We start from the raw sequence: 22,971 nt of genomic DNA on the forward strand, positions 1-22,971 counted from the left end.
CTGAAAGTTTTTTTTTTTTAGCATTGCTGCCCAGAAGCCAAGTAGAAGTTTTGTAAGAAACTTTCATTTCTACATAATGAACTGGTTAATAAAAAAAGATTGCTACAGTAAAATGCAAAACTTGAGTGGAATACATGAGCATATCCTCAGAAACTATTAACCCAACATAATGATGTTCATTCAGTATATATATATTTCCAAAATTAAAATGGGTACACAAAGCAAACAGAATGTTTAGCAAGCTATGTGGCATTATTTTACGTAATTACTATCCACTGATAATAGCTTCCCTGCCTTTTCTTTCCCTAATATTGTCAAGGAAAATACCTGAATTGCTCCCCCTAAGGAAACACAGCCAACTACAGCTGTGGGTGTCAGGCCTCTGAGAAGCCCCTGGTGGTCTCCGTGGAGTGTCCTCCAAGCCACTGCACGGAGCGCCAGTCTCTCAACGCCACAGCTGCAATTCCCAGTGGCACGGGGGAGCCTGGCAAGAACTCACACTAGATGAACCAAAACAAAGTTGAGAAGAGAAAACATGGCTCTCGTGCAATTTTCTTGCTGGGGCTTCAAAAGTACCATGCAGCGAAGCTCTCAAAAAACAAAACAAAACAAAACAAAACCCCAGCAAAGCAGCAGTAAGCACCAATGCTTGATTTTAAATCTAGAATTAAGCACCTCTGTGAGGCCATTCTCAGGCTAGTTCTCGGCTGCTACTACTAGACAGGACCCCAGTTAATATGCTGTTTGGAAGAACCATACATTTAACTATCTGGTTTTACTCGTATTTCCAGGATTAATTTTCCACTTATGTGAGAGTCTGTACCTTGATAGCATATACTTATGATACCATGCTTATAATTACATAAACAATATTTACATTTTCTACATGAGGGAGTCAAAACCAAACACCATACTACAGCTTCACGAAAGCAGCAGTATCAGCTGAACAGGAGAGACAGAGAACAGCCTTTTATGAGAGCCAGTCCAGGGAGGAGCTTCAAGATGGCGGAAGAGTACGACACGGAGATCACCTTCCTCCCCAGAGATATATCAGAAATACGTCTACATGTGGAGCAACTCCTACAGAACACCTACTGAACGCTGGCAGAAGACGTCAGACCTCCCAAAAGGCAAGAAACTCCCGCACGTACCTAGGTAGGGCAAAAGAAAAAAGAAAAAACAGAGACAAAAGAATAGGGACAGGACCTGCACCAGTGGGAGGGAGCTGTGAAGGAGGAAAGGTTTCCACACACTAGGAGCCCCTTCGCGGGCGGAGACTGCGGGTGGTGGAGGAGGGACGCTTCAGAGCCACGGAGGAGAGCGCAGCCACAGGGGTGCGGAGGGCAAAGAGGAGAGATTCCCGCACGGAGGATCGGCGCCGACCAGCACTCACCAGCCCGAGAGGCTTGTCTGCTCACCCGCCGGGGCGGGCGGGGCTGGGAGCTGAGGCTCGGGCTTCGGTCGGATCGCAGGGAGAGGACTGGGGTTGGCGGCGTGAACACAGCCTGAAGGGGGCTAGTGCGCCACAGCTAGCCGGGAGGGAGTCCAGGAAAAGGTCTGGAGCTGCCGAACAGGCAAGAGACTTTTTCTTGCCTCTTTGTTTCCTGGTGCGCAAAGAGAGGGGATTCAGAGCGCCGCCTAAACGAGCTCCAGAGACAGGCGCGAGCCGCGGCGATCAGCGCGGACCCCAGAGAGGGGCATGAGACGCTAAGGCTGCTGCTGCAGCCACCAAGAAGCCTGTGTGCAAGCACAGGTCACTCTCCACACCGCCCCTCCCGGGAGCCTGTGCAGCCCGCCACTGCCAGGGTCCCGTGATCCAGGGACAACTTCCCCAGGAGAACACACGGCGCCTCAGGCTGGTGCAACGTCACGCCAGCCTCTGCCGCCGCAGGCTTGCCCTGCATCCTACCCCTCCCTCCCCCTGGCCTGAGTGAGCCAGAGCCCCCGAAACAGCTGCTCCTTTAACCTCGTCCTCTGTGAGCGAAGAACAGATGCCCTCAGGTGACCTACACACAGAGGCGGGTCCAAATCCAAAGGTGAACCCCAGGAGCTGTGCGAACAAAGAAGAGAAAGGGAAATCTCTCCCAGCAGCCTCAGGAGCAGCGGATTAAATCTCCACAATCAACTTGATGTACCTGCATCTGTGGAATACCTGAATAGACAACGAACCATCCCAAATTGAGGGGGTGGACTTCGAGAGCAATGATATATATATTTTTTTCCCTTTTTCTCTTTTTGTGAGTGTGTATGTGTATGCTTCTGTGTGTGATTTTGTCTGTACAGCTTTGCTTTCACCATTTGTCCTAGGGTTCTGTCTGTCTGGTTTTTTTGTTTGTTTTTTACTTAAAAATTTTTTTCTTTAATAATTATTTTTTATTTAAATAACTTTATTTTATTTTATTTTATTTTATATTCTTCTTTCTTTCTTTCTTTCTTTTCTCCCTTTTATTCTGAGCCATGTGGTGGACAGACTCTTGGTGCTCCAGCCAGGCATCAGGGCTGTGCCTCTGAGGTGCGAGAGCCAAGTTCAGGACACTGGTCCACAAGAGACCTCCCAGCTCCACGTAATATCAAATGGTGAAAATCTCCCAGAGATGTCCACCTCAATGTCAAGACCCACCTTCACTCAACGACCAGCAAGCTACAGTGCTGGACACCCTACGCCAAACAACTAGCAAGACAGGAAGACAACCCCATCCATTAGCAGAGAGGCTGCCTAAAATCATAATAAGGCCACAGACACCCCAAAACACACCACCAGACGTGGACCTGCCCACCAGAAAGACAAGATCCAGCCTCATCCACCAGAACACAGGCAGCAGTCCCCTCCACCAGGAAGCCTACACAACACACGGAACCAACCTTACCCACTGGGGGCAGACACCAAAAACAGCGGAAACTACGAACCTGCAGCCTGTGAAAAGGAGACCCCAAACACAGTAAGTTAAGCAAAATGAGAAGACAGAGAAACACACAGCAGATGAAGGAGCAAGGCAAAAACCCACCAGACCTAACAAATGAAGAGGAAATAGGCAGTCTACCTGAAAAAGAATTCAGAATATAATTGTAACAATGATCCAAAATCTTGGCGATGGAATGGAGAAAATACAAGAAACGTTTAACAAGGATCTAGAAGAACTAAAGAAAAAACAAACAGTGATGAACAACAAAATAAATGAAATTAAATATTCTCTAGAAGGGATCAATAGCAGAATAACTGAGGCAGAAGAACGGATAAGTGACGTGGAAGATAAAATAGTGGAAATAACTACTGCAGGGCAGAATAAAGAAAAAAGAATGAAAAGAACTGAGGACAGTCTCAGAGACCTCTGGGACAACATTAAATGCACCAACATTCGAATTATAGGGGTCCCAGAAGAAGAAGAGAAAAAAAAAGGGACTGAGAAAATATTTGAAGAGATTATAGTTGAAAACTTCCCTAATATGGGAAAGGAAATAGTTAATCAAGTCCAGGAAGCACAGAGAGTCCCATACAGGATAAATCCAAGAAGAAACATGCCAAGACACATATTAATCAAACTATCAAAAATTAAATACAAAGAACAAATATTAAAAGCAGCAAGGGAAAAAACAACAAATAACACATAGGGGAAACCCCATAAGGTTAACAGCTGATCTTTCAGCAGAAACTCTGCAAGCCAGAAGGGAGTGGCAGGACATATTTAAAGTGATGAAGGAGAAAAACCTACAACCAAGATTACTCTACCCAGCAAGGATCTCATTCAGATTTGACAGAGAACTTAAAACCTTTACAGACAAGCAAAAGCTAAGAGAATTCAGCACCACCACACCAACTTTACAACAAATGCTAAAGGAACTTCCCTAGGCAGAAAACACAAGAAAAGGAAAAGACCTACAATAATAAACCCAAAACAATTAAGAAAATGGTAATAGGAACATACATATCGATAATTACCTTAAATGTAAATGGATTAAATGCTCCCACCAAAAGACAAAGACTGGCTGAATGGATACAAAAACAAGACACATATATATGCTGTCTACAAGAGACCCACTTCAGACCTAGGGACACATACAGACTGAAATTGAGGGGATTTAAAAAGATATTCCATGCAAATGGAAATCAAAAGAAAGCTGGAGTAGCAATTCTCATATCAGACAAAATAGACTTTAAAATAAAGACTATTACAAGAGACAAAGAAGGACACTACATAATGATCAAGGGATCAATCCACGAAGAAGATATAACAATTGTAAATATTTATGCACCCAACACTGGAGCACCTCAATATGTAAGGCAAATACTAACAGCCATGAAAGGGGAAATCGACAGTAACACAATCATAGTAGGGGACTTTAACACCCCACTTTCACCAATGGGCAGATCATCCAAAATGAAAATAAATCAGGAAACACAAGCTTTAAATGATACATTAAACAAGATGGACTTAATTGATATTTATAGGACATTCCATCCAAAAACAACAGAATACACATTCTTCTCAAGTGCTCATGGAACATTCTCCAGGATAGATCATATCTTAGGTCACAAATCAAGCCTTGGTAAATTTAAGAAAATTGAAATCGTCTCAAGTATCTTTTCCGACCACAACACTATGAGACTAGATATCAATTACAGGAAAAAAATCTGTAAAAAATACAAACACATGAAGGCTAAAAAATACAGTACTTAATAACCAAGAGATCACTGAAGAAGTCAAACAGGAAATCAAAAAATACCTAGAAACAAATGACAATGAAAACACAATGACCCAAAACCTATGGGATGGAGCAAAAGCAGTTCTAAGAGGGAAGTTTATAGCAATACAATCCTACCTCAAGAAACAAGAAACATCTCAAATAAACAACCTAAACTTACACCTAAAGCAATTAGAGAAAGAAGAACAAAAAAATCCCAAAGTTAGCAGAAGGAAAGAAATCATAAAGATCAGATCAGAAATGAATGAAAAAGAAATGAAGGAAATGATAGCAAAGATCAATAAAACTAAAAGCTGGTTCTTTGAGAAGATAAACAAAATTGATAAACCATTAGCCAGATTTATCAAGAAAAAAGGAGAGAAGACTCAAATCAATAGAATTAGAAATGAAAAAGGAGAAGTAACAACTGACACTGCAGAAATACAAAGGATCATGAGAGATTACTATAAGCAACTATATGTCAATAAAATGGACAACCTGGAAGAAATGGACAAATTCTTAGAAATGCACAGCCTTCCGAGACTGAACCAGGAAGAAATAGAAAATATGAACAGACCAATCACAAGCACTGAAATTGAAACTGTGATTAAAAATCTTCCAACAAACAAAAGCCCAGGACCAGATGGATTCACAGGCGAATTCTATCAAACATTTAGAGAAGAGCTAACACCTACCCTTCTCAAACTCTTCCAAAATATAGCAGAGGGAGGAACACTCCCAAACTCATTCTACAAGGCCACCATCACTCTGATACCAAAAACAGACAAAGATGTCACAAAGAAAGAAAACTACAGGCCAATATCACTGATGAACATAGATGCAAAAATCATCAACAAAATACTAGCAAACAGAATCCAACAGCACATTAAAAGGATCATACACTATGATCAAGTGGGGTTTATCCCAGGAATGCAAGGATTCTTCAATATACGCAAATCAATCAACGTGATACACCATATTAACAAATTGAAGGAGAAACACCATATGATCATCTCAACAGAAGCAGAGAAAGCTTTCGACAAAATTCAACACCCATTTATGATAAAAACCCTCCAGAAAGTAGGCATAGAGGGAACTTACCTCAACATAATAAAGGCCATATATGATAAACCCCCAGCCAACATCATCCTCAATGGTGAAAAACAAACCATTTCCACTAAGATCAGGAACAAGACAAGGTCGCCCAGTCTCACCACTATTATTCAACATAGTTTTAGAAGTTTTAGCCACAGCAATCAGAGAAGAAAAAGAAATAAAAGGAATCCAAATCGGAAAAGAAGAAGTAAAGCTGTCACTGTTTGCAGATGACATGATACTGTACATAGAGCATCCTAAAGATGCTACCAGAAAACTACTAGAGCTAATCAATGAATTTGGCAAAGTAGCAGTATACAAAATTCATGCACAGAAATCTCTTATATTCCTATACACTAATGATGAAAAATCTGAAAGAGAAATTAAGGGAACACTGCTATTTACCACTTCAACAAAAAGAATAAAATGCCTAGGAATAAACCTACCTAAGGAGACAAAAAAATTATATGCAGAAAACTATAAGACACTAATGAAAGCAATTAAAAATGATACAAATAGATGGGGAGATATACCATGTTCTTGGACTGGAACAATCAACATTGTGAAAATGACTCTACTACACAAAGCAATCTACAGATTCAATGCAATCCCTATCAAAGTACCACTGGCATTTTTCACAGAACTAGAACAAAAAATTTCACAATTTGTATGGAAACACAAAAGACCCCGAATAGCCAAAGCAATCTTGAGAAAGAAAAACGGAACTGGAGGAATCAGGCTCCCTGACTTCAGACTATACTACAAAGCTACAGTAATCAAGACAGTATGGTACTGGCACAAAAACAGAAATATAGATCAATGGAACAGGATAGAAAGCCCAGAGATATACCCACGCACATATGGTCACCTTATCTTTGATAAAGGAGGCAAGAATATACAGTGGAGAAAAGACAGCCTCTTCAATAAGTGGTGCTGGGAAAACTGGACAGCTACATGTAAAAGAATGAAATTAGAACACTCCCTAACACCATACACAAAAATAAACTCAAAATGGATTAAAGACCTAAATGTAAGGCCAGACACCATCAAACTCTTAGAGGAAAACATAGGCAGAACACTCTATGACATAAATCACAGCAAGATCCTTTCTGACCCACCTCCTAGAGAAATGGAAATAAAAACAAAAATCAACAAATGAGACCTAATGAAACTTAAAAGCTTTTGCACAGCAAAGGAAAACATAAACAAGACGAAAAGCCAACCCTCAGAATGGGAGAAAATATTTGCAAATGAAGCAACTGACAAAGGATTAATCTCCAAAACATACTATCAACTCATGCAGCTCAATATCAAAAAATCAAACAACCCAATCCAAAAATGGGCAGAAGACCTAAATAGACATTTCTCCAAAGAAGATATACAGATTGCCAACAAACACATGAAAGAATGCTCAACATCATTAATCATTAGAGAAATGCAAATCAATACTACAATGAGATATCATCTCACACTGGTCAGAATGGCCATCATCAAAACATCTACAAACAATAAATACTGGAAAGGGTGTGGAGAAAAGGGAACCCTCTTGCACTGTTGGTGGGAATGTAAATTGATACAGCCACTATGGAGAACAGTATGGAGGTTCCTGAAAAAAGTAAAAATAGAACTACCATACGACCCAGCAATCCCACTACTGGGCATATACCCTGAGAAAACCATAATTCAAAAAGAGTCATGTACCAAAATGTTCATTGCAGCTCTATTTACAATAGCCAGGACATGGAAGCAACGTAAGTATCCATCAACAAATGAATGGATAAAGAAGACGTGGCACATATATACAATGGAATATTACTCAGCCATTAGAAAGGAATGAAACTGAGTTATTTGTAGTGCGGTGGATGGACCTAGAGACTGTCATACAGAGTGAAGTAAGTCAGAAAGAGGAAAAAAAATACTGTATGCTAACACATATATATGGAATCTAAAAAAAAAAAAAAGAAAAAGAAATGGTCAGAAGAACCTAGGGGCAAGAAGGGAATAAAGATGCAGACCTACTAGAGAATGGACTTGAGGATACGGGGAGGGGGAAGGGTAAGCTGGGACAAAGTGAGAGAGTGGCATGGACATATATACACTGCCAAACGTAAAATATATAGGTAGTGGGAATCAGCCGCATAACACAAGGAGATCAGCTCGGTGCTTTGTGACCACCTAGAGGGGTGGGATAGGGACGATGGGAGGGAGGGAGATGCAAGAGGGAAGAGATATGGGGACATATGTATATGTATAACTGATTCACTTCGTTATAAAGCAGAAACTAACACACCATTGTAAAGCAATTATACTCTAATAAAGATGTTTTTTAAAAAAAAGCAGAGAGCCAGTCCAGCATCGTGGCTAAGAGCAGGGATGCAGAAACCAGACTGCAGGGGTTCTGTTCTCGCCTCCGCCACTTTCTAGTAATGGAATGCTCCCACTTTCAGCCGTTTATTTTACCTATAATCTCCTTCTTTCCATCTGTCATAGAAACAGCTGATGCTGACGCCAGATGCTTGTGGACTTTGAGAGCCTGCAGGACCCACCTCCCTGAGGGCTGTGAGGTCAAGACACGCTGACTCAGCAGCCCACATGGGCTGTAAGACGTCTGTGCAGAGCCATTAAACTTCAAAGTCACACTGAGTTGAATCATGATGGCAGGAAAATTACAATTCAACCTTCATTGTGGACGGCAAACTAGGAACAGTTTGATTCTAGAGCCCAGGTATATCTAAAAACATTCAAGGCAGGAACCATGGATCAATATTAAATTATATCCAACCACAGCACTAAAAAGAAATGACGTATCAAGCCAGGAAAAGACATGGAGGAAACTTAAATGCATATTACTAAGTGAAAGAAGCCAACCTGAAAAGGCTCCATATTGTATAATTTCAACTATATGACATTCTGGAAAAGGCAAAACTATGGACACAGTAAAAAGATGGGTATGTGCCTGAGTTTGGGAGGATGGGAAGGGATGAATAGGCAGAGCACAGAGGATTTTTAGGGCAATGAAAACATCCTGTATGGTACAATAATGGATATATGTCATTATACATTTGTCCAAATACATACAATGTACAACACCAAGAGTGAACCCTACCTAATGTAAACTACGGACTTTGGGTAATTATGATACGTCAGTGTAGGTTGATCAACTGTAACAAATGTACTGTTCTAGTGCAGGATGTTGATCATGGAGAGGCTATGCATGAGTAGAGGCAGTGGGTATATAGGAAATCTCTACCTTCCTCTCAGTTTTGCTGGGAACCTCAAATGGCTCTAATAAAAGTTTTTATTAAAAAAGATGTTTTTAAGCTAAGCAAAAAATAAACAAATAAACCCTCTCAAAAACAAAACAAAACAAAAGACAAAATAATACCACTTAACCACACTCCACATGTAATCTCCCTACAATGCCGGTCACCATCCCAGAGCAGAATCGACTACAGGCAAGTCTGAGACCAGTTCATGAAAGTTCAGGATTATTAACACAAGGCTGTAATCATAGTAGCGACTCTCTGAGGACAGCTGCTGCTTTCCTGTATTATATGTATTACGCCCACACCACTGAACAGCATTTTCTTTGCATGTACTATTTACATGGTTAAAAAGACAAATCTTTCACCCACTAGGCAAACTCACACATGAACCCAGTGAAGACCATTATGATGGAATTCTTGAGAATTAAATGTTCTCCTCCAAACTGTAAAAAAAAACTCATTATTTGTGGAAGATGTTTAGAGATTCCAGACAACAAGCAAGTCCAAGTAAATTAAGTGAAGAACAGGTCTTTAGTCTACATGAGCATGCGAGATACAAACAAGAAGCATTAAGGTTCACAGATCCTCCTGATAGAACTCTGAGAATTATCAGTAAAGGAGCGATAGTAGTAATGCATTCACAACTTGCTTCTCTCCTTCAGAAAGCATCAAGAAAAAAGGTGGGGCGGGGGGGCTTCCCTGGTGGCGCAGTGGTTGAGAATCTGCCTGCCAGTACAGGGGACACGGGTTCGAGCCCTGGTCTGGGAGGATCCCACATGCCGCGGAGCAACTAGACCCATGAGCCACAACTACTGAGCCTGTGCGTCTGGAGCCTGTGCTCCGCAACAAGAGAGGCCACGATAGTGAGAGGCCCACGCACCGCAATGAAGAGTGGCCCCCACTTGCCACAACTAGAGAAAGCCCTCGCACAGAAACGAAGACCCAACACAGCGAAAAATAAATAAATAAATAAATAAACTTGGGGGGATAAAAAAAGGCCACAAGCAAAATTTAAAAAAAGAAAAAAAAAGAAAAAAGGGGGAAATCTGTTAGACTAAACTCATCATCTCAATTGGAACAAGCCATTAATAAAGCCATTATTACTAATCCAGATCTTGAATGGGTCAGATCAACCTCAAATAGAAAGACAAAATGCTCCACAGCTGGACACGGGACCCATCCCCTCACAGAGCTGCCACTGGGCCCGGTGATGCTGTCCCCAAGGCCACCAGAGACTGATTCCAGAGCACTTTCCTCCTGTATTTTACTCTATGAGAAGGACGGAGAACAAGGAGGTAATGATGTTATTGAGCATATTCTGGCCATTACACGATTCTTGACACCTTATCTTATTCACTCAATCCTCCCCACAACAAGAGGTGGAATTTATTAGCCCCATTTCTCAGATGAGTAAACAGCCTACAAGACTAAGCAAATGGCAAAGCTAGGATTAAGACCAGGCAAAACTAGGATTAGGATCTTTTTGGTGTATTCCTTTAACCCCACACCTAACCTTGCAACCAGAATGATCTTTTGAAAATAAATTTCCTACCATTCTCCTGGTTTAATACCCTGCAATAACTCCCTGTTGCACTTGGAATGTCAACAAATTCCTTAGTGTCATCTATAGGATTTGGCCTCTGTTCACTTTTCCCACCTTCCATCTCCTCCTTTCTAACCACCGTGAACTCATAAAACTCTTCTCTGACTCAGAGCCACCACCTATGCTGCTCTGCCAGGAATGTCCTCTCCCCTGGTTCTTTTTCATACTAGACATGACTGCCACCTCCCCAGAGAGGCCTTCCCTGACTGCCCCATCTTGAACTCCCTTGCTATTCACTATCAGTTTTCCTCATGGCACCCATCATACTTTGTCAGTGTTGTGCTTTATTGTCTGTCTTATCCACTTAAAGCTGAGCTACACCAGGACTGTGCCCGGGTCTGCTTTGCTCATGACCACCTACCCCACACCTGGCACTTGATAAGCATTTGGCCTGGTCACAGACACCTGTCTCTTCCCACTCTGAGTGCCCCCCAGGCAGAGGCTGGGTCACAATTGTCCTGGTTCTGTCCTGTCCAGTTTGCACAGTGCTTGCTACACAGGAAAGAATACATGTTTACTAAAGAAACAAACACACGCATAAAAAATAACCTCAGAACTACATCCCAAAAGAACGCAGATATCCCACAAGGCTATTTATGATGGTCATACTCGAAAGGCAGTCTATTTTTATACAAGTAACTGGGTACATTTATTTTACTACTGCAGAAAAGTGACTGCTTTGTTTTGGTTAATGACTAATTTGAAAGTCCTCTTAATAAGGATATGTTTACTGGCTTATTTATTGGATTACTCAACAGCTCTTAGAGTTGCAGGTATTGATTCTGGGTGTCAGTGGGCATGTGTGTCAGATAAACTGGCTGCACTGCACATTCTCTGGGGCCGCTTTCCTAAAGGTGAGAGGTGCCCCCCAAAGAAAGCATTCGCATCCCAGGGCATCTGCACAGAAGCTCCCTCTGCCTGGGGTGCCCTCCCTCCGCACGGCCTGCTCCCCTCGGGGAAGGCTTCTTTAACTCTCGTGTTAGTGCTGCTGCTGCCGGCACCACCTCACCTAGGCTGCCTCATATTACTCGGCTCTTTTCCTCACAGTACCTTTCACCATTTTAAACCATCTCCTTTACCTGGGTACTTATCTACAGACCTTCTCCCCTGGATCTAACAGTTATAAGATCCATGGAAATAAGGGCTTCCCTCTATCTTGTTCCTAGTGCCTAGAACATTGTCAGGCACCAGATTAATAAATATCTGTTAAGTGAATGAATGGATATATGAAGTCCGTGGCTCTCATCACTAGGTTACTAGTACCATTTGAGACAATGTGATGTTTCCCTGAGTAACTCCATTCTTTGAGGTCTGCCTGAAAACCAATCAAATATATATGCAGTGTTATGTTTTTACAAATGCTATATTAGGGGAAATTTCAAACACATACAAATGCAGAGCGAATAGTGTAATACAGCATCACGCAACCTCACACCACATCCATCGTGTAACAAGAGAATACAATGAACCCATCCTCAACAAGTATCCATACATGGCCAGCCTTGTGCAGATAAGGAATAGCTAATGCTCCTGAGATAAGGCTATTAGAGAATTTCAAAAGTTACATTAATGTCCGAGCCAAGGCGGATTCATATATTCAGTTTTGGGAAACAAACAAGTAGATTATAAACTTCCAAAGGGCTCATCTAGGTTTTACACGGTACTAAGGATAGGAAGCAGTCCTTTCCCCAAGGACCTCAGTCCTCCTGTATCCGGATGAAAGCCTGTGAGCACCAGAAAGAGATGTTCGACAGCCCCAAGGGGTCAGCCACACCTCTACTCCTGCTGTAGGGGGCTAGGCGTTCATTCTGGGGCTGCTGTACTCACTCCCATTTGACCTGCCCTGTCATCTAGTCTTCCAGCACACAGCAGGCAGGACAGCCACCATCCAAGGCTAAGAAGGGAGGCGACAGCGGGATTGGTCTCCTGACAACCCAACGCTGTGACAAGAGATGGGAAGCTCAGAGCAACCCAAGCTCCTTTCATCACACGGACAATAACAGCTGCTCATGATCACGTCCAGTCACCTCTGGCCTCTGCTTAAGACAGAGGGGAAAACGGAGCAAAATGGTTAAGGTCTGGCGTTCGAAGGAATAAGTGTCAGTTATCTGGAAATTTTACTTATATTAAAATACTTATGGGTGGGAAAAATCTAAGCAGCAGGGAGAGCTGAAAATTTTTTTTATCAGAATAATATTTTAGATAAGGATTATACCCAATTTTCAGTTACTCAGAATTGAGCTTCTCTGGGCTTCCCTGGTGGCACAGTGCTTAAGAATCCACCTGCCAATGCAGGGGACACGGGTTCTATCCCCGGTCCGGGAAGATCCCACATGCCACGGAGCAACTAAGCCCGTGCACCACAACTACTGAGCCTGCACTCTAGAGCCCGTGAGCCACAACTACTGAAGCCCATGCGCCTAGAGCCTGTGCTCCACATCAAGAGAAGCCACCGCGATGAGGAGACCGCACACCGCAATGAAGAGTAGCCCCCGCTCGCCGCAACTAGAGAAAGCCCACATGCAGCAACTAAGACCCAACACAGCCAAAAATAAACAAACAAATAAATAAAATGTATAAGAATTGAGCTAGCTTCTCTGCTTTTGGTTTTAGTATTTTGGTTGAAGAGGTGTAATTAGATGCAGTTTTCATTTCAGTCTCCGCCTCTTTCATATGTTCAAGGCCAAGAGAACATAGAACAGTAACCAACAGAAGAAAACATACTCCTGACAAGGCCCAAAATAAAATCTACTTAATGTGCCCAAATCAGCAGACCTTGCACCTGTCATAAAACAAGTCTTTTAAAAAAAGATAACTCAGTGTCCTTCACATCATCATCTTCACTTCTCCCCACTCACCAAAAAGGGAGGGAGGGAGGGACAGAGGAAGGAAGGACGGAAGGGAGAGAGGGAGGGAGGAAGGGAGGTAGAAAACTTTTTTGTTTACAATCATTGGGGAGATCAATCATTTTCATCAGTGTTTTCATACACAAAATCTTTCTTTGCCTGGAGACATTTACAAAAAGATAATTTTGGTTTGGGCACTTTTTGTTACTCTGCTACTTTCGTAGAATATAATTCCAAGGGCAATGAAAATCCTTTAAAAGCTGAGACCTTATTCTTCTCGTCAATTTACAAAACTCCTTCTTTGCCCTACTCTTATTCACTCACACACACACACACATTTGATCGTTTGGCCTATATATTCTAAATCGAAAGTGAACTGAAAATAAGTTTGCCCTTAAAGGTTCACATCCTCCCTCAAGACAAATGGACATATCTTAAGGTACTAGAAGATTCCACTGCAATCCTGAGATCTAGGTAAAAGGAGCCAATGTAAACGATGGAAAATATATTAATGATGCCTTTCCCAAAGAGTATTCAGGGGAGGATTATTACTGCGAGATAAACTAAGAGGGGGATTCTATAATCAAACATGTTTTTGAACTCCTGTCTCTACTAGCTCCCCATTTAAATATTCACAAAGCACAACAGTGTATTGAAGGCTCTGAGAACTCCTGCAGCAAAGAAACTGATTTAACTTTATTTTACTGCAGAATTACTTTTCCCTATGTGGCAACCGTTAATATCAGTTCAGGAGAACACACTTCAAGGAAAGCTGAACAAATTTCAAGTAACAAAACCCAGTTAATATAGAAGAACACACTCACAGGCTCCACTTTATGAAAGAGGAAAAACCTACTCACTTACTCTGAGACCTACCTTCAAAAGTGTCATAGGACCGTAATGATGACCACCTGTAACCCCTTAGAACAATCCTTCCAGAAAATGTTTCTAAATTTGAAAATAAATATAACCTGCTGAGCTTTTTATTAGAGCTTTGGTCATTTCCACAGAGGTATCTGAAACTAAACAATGGGAGTGCTAAAGTGGCTCCCTCGGTAGGGGGCACAATGGAACAGAACACCTGCCAATTCCTGAGGAGAAACAAGGTGGGGAGGGGAGCGGAAGGGAGGAGAATGCCCTTGGAAAGCCGAGCACAGGAAGAAGAACACGTCTCAGTATCTTCCTGTGCTCTGAAGACTAGCCTGCTTCTAGCTAGAGCATCTGGGTTTCTAGCTGTCCCTCCACCTCCACAAAAGATCACAGCCCTTAAAGGGAGTGTGGTTTTCACAGGGAAGGACTCACGCACAAGATCCTGCAGAAATAGGGCTGTGATTCCAGACCTAGGAGAATCAGGTCAAGAACTAACAACCCCTGGAGAAGGCAAAGCAAGTCCATTCTCTAGAAGGTCTCCAGAAATGAGGACAGTCAGTATTCCCACAAATGAAAGCAAACCGCTTGGAAATTCCCAACGCAGACTCAGGGAATTTGACCAGAAAGGGGCCAAACTCTGAAGCTTTAAATGGCAAGTTGACTTGCTGAGTTTGGGGTCCATATTGCTTTCCAAATACCAATAAAGAAGCAAACCTGGAGAATGGAAAAAGACACGGTGGCTATCCACACAATACAATCCTTTACAGCAGGTGCGAGAACAGGAACTACAGTTATTAATACTACACATCAGTGTGGATGAATCTCAGAAACATAAATGCTGAGAGAAAGAAGCAAGTCCCCAAATAATATATTGAGTATGATTCCATTTCTATAAAGTTCCCCAATAAGGGCAAAACTAAACAAAATATTGTTTGGGGATACACAGTTAAATGTAAAACTGTTTTTAAAAAAAAGAAAGAAAGAAAGAAAAAAGCTAAGGGATATAATGAACACAAAAATCAGGAAAGTGAGGTTATTTTGAAAGCAATATTGCCTTCCGTCCACTCTCCTTTTCTTAAGCACAGGTAATCTGTTTCTTCAGCTGAATGGAGAGTATGTGGGTGTTCATTTTTATTATTATTAGTCTTTATGTATGTTTTATACACTTTTGTATATATGGTATATTTCAAAATAAAAAAAAAAACCAGTGACTCTCCTTAAGTCTTAAAAAAAAAATTTTTTTTTAAATAAAGTGGATGAATCAGGAGACTTCTATTAGGAGAGACTCATCAACCATGTTAAGGTCAAGAATGCCCCTGGAACTTAACTGGTCTTTGCAATTAAAACAGGAAATTCCGTGACATCTTCCTTGTTCCGGAGACTTGGAGGCTGCCAGACGCAAGCCCCTGCATTTTTTTGGTAGTTGGCAGTCTAGGTTTTTTTCATGCTTGTGGAAAGACAATATACGGTGATTAGGAGTGACCCTCCTCACCCAATTACTGCATTAATGGACACAAATTTTCAAATGAACCACTTAGACAAATGACAAGGGACAGCAAAAAGGCAGCAGACCCAAATCCTCCACGAGCTGCACTTGAAGGTTCACATAAAAGCTCTTTAACCCTTTCCCAACTTCCCCCGATTCTCCAGTCACCTTTTACCAACATGGCAGCTGGGAATATGCCAGCAGTCTTCATGTCTGATCTCAGGTGGCAGGGAGGGCAAAACTCTCAAAAATCTTTCCCTAAGAGTCATCTAGCATAGCAGCCCCAGGAGGACAGTCACTGGTATGTACACAGTAAGCTCGTCAGGTCAGCCATGTCTCATCCTGTAATATCTTCTGCACCTACTTCAATAGCTAATACGTGCAGTTGCTCAAAAATCTTTCACTTCAGTAAGTCAGAAAGAGAAAGAAAAATACCATATGATATCACTTATATGTGGAATCTAAAATATGACACAAATGAATCTATCTATGAAACAGAAACAGACTCACGGACATAGAGAACAGACTGGTGGTTGCCAAGGGGGAGAGGGTTGGGGGAGGCATGGCGTGGGAGATTGGGGTTAGCAGATGTAAGCTATTATATATAGACTGGATAAACAACAAGGTCCTACTGTATAGCACAGAGACCCATATTCAATATCCTATGATAAACCATAATGGAAAAGAATATTTAAAAAAAGAATATATGTATATATATATATATATGTATAACTGAATCACTTTGCTGTACAGCAGAAATTAACACAACATTGTAAATCAACTATACTTCAATTAAAAAAAATCTTTTACTTCAAAATAAGATTCCAGAATTTAAAAATTAATTCTATTTAAAACTTTTGGGAAAAAAAACCCCATGATCACTGAATAAATATTTGTTAAAACTGAAAGATACCATAGTGAGCAGATTATATTTCCAGTTACATAATATTTGAGATATTAACATGCTTACAAAAGTCACATCCGTAGGTTCCAGCAGGACCTGTATTTGATTTGGAATATTTTCCTGCCATTAGCTACAGTGCTTGTTAGAGCTGCTTACAACAGACATTTTAGGGGTTTTCTGCACAACTTCCAGTCTTGGACTTGAAATAAGTTATGCTATGTGCCCACAGGATGCTCTCCATGCTGTTAATTTACAGTTCAATGTGTTAGTGTGCCTCGTTCTCCTTTTGTCTGATTTAAACGTTTAAATTTCTTCTTGGATTAATCGATAAAAGTACTTCTATAAATAAACTGCAGATTTTTTTAGTCACTCGAGTAATAGGACTTGGCAGGTAAAATGAAAAGTCTATAAGCAATAAACACATTTCTACTGAGGACAGACTCTCTTAAATAAAGCTTGCATTTAGGCTGGACTAAATATTCTTTCTTTGCCCAAAGAAAAAATCTGTCTCCCTTACAGAGAATAGAACAAGGACAAAGAGTTATAGGAAGGACAGCACCGTGAGCTGAGAAGACGTGGATCAGAAAGGGCAAGCCAGAGAAAAAGGAATCTTCAAAGAAGACTATTAAGCAGCGAAGTCTCCCACATGTAGATGGAAATATACTTACTATAATTATTATGTTCCACGCACAATTTTTTTCTCTTGTTGCTGGTTGTAGGTGGGTATGAAATGAACACTGAGCTGGTTCAGAAGTGACAGCAACAAATGCCTATAAAACATGGGTTAACTGACCTCCCCTACACCTTATGACGTACAATAGCTAAGACAGGAGATAGATTTGGATATACTCTTTAAGAAAATGTATTATCTCTACACAGGATCTCCATATTAGAATTAAATCAAATTCACCCCTCCCTCTAAACGTGCTTTCCAAAAGAAAAAACAAATCAACAAATACTTCAAATCCATCCATCAGATACCTGGGAGGAGAAGATTCAAGGTGGAGGGACTGACAAAAGCAAAAACACTGAGGCAAGTGTGTGCCTGGGGACCGAGATGTCAAGAGGTCTTCTTCAGGACATGTTCTGAAGTTAGAGCAGAGCCTTCTTGCCTGGGCCAGCCTCCCCTGGATTATCACCAGGAGAAATCTTGGTGTTAATCCTTCTAGGAGAAATCTTGCTCTCTTATCTCAGAACCCAGTGATTATGAAAGTAGGTAATTATCTATACTCAGATTGTTTATTGTGGTGAAATATACATGACATACCACTTATCATTTTAACTTTAATTTTCAGCGTGCTCATGAACTGATGTGAGGTGTGCGGGTAAGAGAGGAACCAATGAGAAAGCCAACTGTTCAAGAGGAAGACTGGAATCACCTTCTACTAAAACAGTAAGACTGTGAGAAGAGCGAGTTTGGGGGAGAAATCAGGAGTTTGGTTTTAAACATGCTAACTTTGAGAGGCCAATTAGACATCTAAGTGGAGAAGGCAAGTAGGCAGTCTAGATACACAAGAGGTCAGAATAAAGATGATGCTTAAAGCTACCTACCTGGATAACATTATATTCTATCTTGTGTAGATGGTTTTTCCATCACTTTAAAGAGACAGTTTCACGACAGAAAGCAGAACACTTCCCATGCACTGAACTTAGGAGAGCACATAAACAACACACCCCTGTGGGTAGGGGCAGATCGTCCACAGTGTGTGCATATGTGCCCACTGCATTCAAGTGAAGTTCATCACCTCAACGCTTAATTAAGAAATAGGTTCAATTAACTGCAGTCATTCACGGAGAGTGGCCATGAGAATGATGACAAAGACAGTGTTATCTCTTAGAAGGGAAAAGGGACACTTAGTAAAGAGACACTTAGCTGTCAGTTTGCTCTGGAAATTACTTACTTAAAATAAAGAGAATATTTGGATAGGAGAGAGGCAAATCAGAAGGAAAACTGTTTGGTAGTATAAAGAGTGACATTTACTAAAGATGTCAGTTATTTCCACCCTGCCCCTAACCCAACTCTTATGAGAATCTGCTGTGCCCATAGCACCGAAGAGGCAAGCATATTGATGACATTCTCAGGTTAATTGCTCATCTTACAGTGAAGATGTCCAACAAACATGTAATGGAAGTGGTCATTACATCCAAGTATCTATTAATTCTGAAAAGAAAAGCATTGTTTATCTTTTGTTAAAATATAAGCCTGCCAAGAAATTCAGTTCTTATAAAGTTCCATGAGTTCCTAAATTTATCTATCTCCTTGTGTATTTGAGAACACATTTAGACGGTTTTCCTGGGATTCAAAACAAAGTTTAGCTAGCTGCTTCTTGACTAGACAATATCCCCAATTCCACACTCACTGAGAAAGCAGAGGACTAATAAGAAGGAGATTGAAACTTTCTTTGATGTAAAAATTACTTATAATTTAGATGTGTAATAACTGGAGAATGCCTAAGTAAAATAGGGTGTATGCAGATGAAGACTACCTTATAGTCAGATCTGAAAGTGGTGCCTTAAAATGTAATCAGAATCCAGCAATTCCACTTCTGGGTATCTACCCAAAAGAACTGAAAGTAAGGACCCAAAAAGATATTTGTATATCCATGTGCATAGCAGCATTATTAGCAACAGCCAAAATACAGAAACAACCCAAATGTCCATCAACAGAGGAATGGATAAACAAAATGAGATATATACACACAGGAAATATTATTCAGCCTTAAGGAGGAAATTCTGATGCATGCTACAACATGGATGAACCTTGAAGGCATTATGCTAAGTGAAATAAACCAAAAACAAAAAGACAAATATTGAAAGACTCCACTTATATGAGGGACTAAGAATACTTAAAATTCATACAGACATAAAGTAGACTAGAGGTACCAGCAGCTAGGAGAAGGAGTAATGGGAAGTTATTGTTTAATGGGTACTAAGCTTCTGTTTGGGATGACGAAAAAGCTCTGAAAATGATGATGGTTGCACAACACTGTGAATGTACCTACCACCGCACTGAGACCAGTTAAATGATAAATGGTATGTTATGTATATTTCACCACAATAAACAATCTGAGTCTAGATAATTCCCTACTTTCATGATCACTGAGTTCCGAGACAGATAAGAAAGCAAGATTTCTCCTAGAAGGAACAGGGTGGTGATAATCAAGGGGAGGCTGGCCCAGGCAAGAAGACTCTTGGTATCAACAAGCAGTGTGCGTCCCTGCAGCACTGGCGCCCCAGCCCCAAACACCCCGGGGTGGGGGGGGCAGACGCTGTCAAGGAGCGACAACACTTTAACTATTCATAATCAGCAGCCGGGTGATTATGGGAAAGTCAGACTTTAAAGAGAAAAGCCATTCAGAATCGTCCTATTAGGTATACTGCGTAAAAGTGCAGCCTGTGAGAAAATACAATATATGAAAGCTGTAAATCTCCTGCCGAAGTTGAGGTTTCTACTTCCCAGGCTGGTTTAAGTATGAAAATAAACCAAGATCAGGGAGCGACTGAGCTGGGTCAACTCATCTCACTCTCAGACTTGGCAAAATATGGTTTGATGAACCAAAATGAACACCACTCAGGTATATGTTATATGCTTCTCTACAGCTTGGGTATTTTGTGTAAACATACTCTTGGAGTTTCATTTTTTTACATTGAAGTATAGTTGCTGTAAAATATTATATAAGTTACAGGTGTACAATATAGTGATTCACAATGTTTAAATCACAAATGATTCACCATTTATAGTTATTATAAAATATTGGCTATATTCCCTGTGTTGTACAATATATCCTTGTAGGCTATTTTATACATAATAGTTTGTACCTCTTAATCCCCCCATACTGCCCCTCCCCACCTTGGAGTTTCTTATTCTTCAAAATGTTTGAAGTACTCCAAACCAGTCTTGGATGAAGTTCAAAGGAATCTTTTCACACCAGTCGGCACAGATAACAGGAATCAGGATGCTCTTAGCAAGCCTGGGGTGGTGGTGACAGTAGGTCCAGGTAGCTAAAAACCCGGGGATTTGGTGAAACAAATTAGAACCAGGCAACACCAATTTGCTTGCTACATCAGAGGCCACCCCCAAAGGACACTTTGGGTAACAGAGGCCACAGTTAGTTCTACTTCACTGACCACAAAGGAAAAAGACAGTTCAGAGTTCATTTTATTCTGCTCTATACAATCATCCCTTGGTATCCTTGGGGGATTGGTTCCAGGACGCCCTACAGGTACCAGAATCTGCAGATGCTCAAGTCCCTTATATAAAATGGCATAGTACAATCAGGCCTCCGTATCCGTATGATTCAAGTAGACTGTAAAGCAGTAAAAGCCTCCCTATAAATACCTCTTCTTTGCTGCTCTGTATCATGCTGTCCAAGACATCTTACTATTATAACAGTACAAAGCAAGAAATATTTCCCTGCTCCAAGTAAGGCCATGTGTGCTGAAGGATAGCAGATTATGCCACCCGAAAATACGTTTCTTCGGCATAAAGATTATTTGAGAAATAGCAGATATTGGAGAAGCTCAGAAAACAGAGAAGTTACACTTTTTTAAGGGACATCTACGTTTATAAAGGAAATAACCATTGTAATATTATCCCTCTCTGTACCAGGAAGAGAAGCATGACTGTAAATCACAGGAAACTCAGTGGAGACGGCGAGGACGTCAACCTAACAACCCCAACCCTTGTTTATACTGTTCTTGTTCTTTTCCTGGTAAATGCATGTAACTGCCCCACCACACACACACACACACACACACACACACACACACACACCCCTACCTTTCTTTTGTCTGTAGCTTAAGATGATATTTAAGGTGGTGGCTTAGGCCACCTCAGGGAGTTACTCATTTTTGCTTGGGTCTTTCTCATGTATACATGTTAATAAACTCGTGTATTTTTCTCTTGTTAATATGTTATTACAGGGGTCTCAGCCATGAATTCAAGAGGATAGAGGGAGAATTATTTTTCCTCCCCTACTGTGTTAAATGTCATCATAAGATAACCATCCAAAAAGTTATAATGTTTAAAAAGACATTAGCAAAAACACATAATAGAGGTCACATCAAATCCTAAACTTCAACTTCAGAATAATTTGGGTCACACTAATATTTTAAAGGTGAACTTAGAAAGACCAGTATGCAATGGAAATGTTGAGGAAGAATTTAAGGTAAGATCACAGACACTATAAATAAACGTAAAAGCTAAACACAAGATTACAAATAATTTGATCATGTGAGCATTCCAGAACAAGCTCATGTCATAAGCAGTAACTCAAAAGAATTTCTCCAACAAACAGAGCAGCTCCTCAAGAAAAAGATGCAAGACGCCCATAATTAATTTTCTAAATCATTAACTGCTTTGTAGAGATTAGAATAAAGTATGTTTTGGGCTTAAAACCATATTCCAGTCACCTGGTTTTACCTTTTTGACCTCCTTCTCCAGCAGGAATGAAGCACTACACATGCATGTCTTAGCCAACCTTCATGATAGTACCAATCCCATGACCACAGACAACAGTCAACGGCATATCGTTGAAGGACAGCTGACAAGTAGGGAGACTGTTACATGAGACTCACTAACCTTTAAGGCAAAGAAAAGGAACTATAAATGGGGTTACGGTCTGCTTGCAATGCTTAAAAAGATGGCACCGTTCCTGAAGTGTATTATCCTTCTACTCTTCGAAGGGTAAAATGAACTAAGAGGTACCCAAAACTTGTCCGGGTGCTATGGGAACCAGAATGCAGAGCAAAATCACCCCTTTCTTAGGAATTCACAAGTTATTTTGAAATTTTCATCAATACACATCAAACCATTCTGGGGTATTTATTTAGGAAGTAGACAGATTAAGTGTAAGCTTAGCTGGAACTGTGAAGAACAGTAAGAACTTATAAGGGAGGTTACAAAGGCCTAGTTCCTTAGCTTCCTAAGAGAGGCAGTGAACAATGAAGTGACAAACAAATTCCTCAGGTGAGAGAGCATTTTTTTATATAACAGATTTACGGATTTCCATAGAGACTGTAACTATTTTAACTTCCGGGAGACTCTTAATTGGAAAGGAACTTAATGGTGTTATCAGGAAAAACACCCTTCAGAAGAGGTCCTGCTTTTCCTAAAGCTGTCTGACTTCAGAGGTCATACAAAGGCCAATCCATGTTACTGCCAAACTGGCTGGGCAGGATGGAAGGTGGACAAGGAAAACCTGGACCTGCCAGATGTTGCC

At 40.9% G+C, this 22,971-nt stretch overlaps 1 protein-coding gene and 1 long non-coding RNA gene across 2 annotated transcripts in view; one reads left to right on the forward strand and one right to left on the reverse strand.

The window, feature by feature from the left end:
* The window catches only part of KIF13A (kinesin family member 13A), a 216,781-nt gene that overhangs the window by 138,007 nt on the left and 55,803 nt on the right, over positions 1-22,971 (reverse strand).
* Positions 6,313-13,227, forward strand: LOC309638868. Its single transcript, XR_014251370.1, has 2 exons — positions 6,313-9,721; positions 10,080-13,227. It is a non-coding gene; the product is annotated as an uncharacterized lncRNA (long non-coding RNA).

Source organism: Balaenoptera physalus (genome assembly GCF_965194825.1).
Source record: "Balaenoptera physalus genome assembly, chromosome: 11".
Taxonomy (NCBI): Eukaryota; Metazoa; Chordata; class Mammalia; order Artiodactyla; family Balaenopteridae; genus Balaenoptera; species Balaenoptera physalus.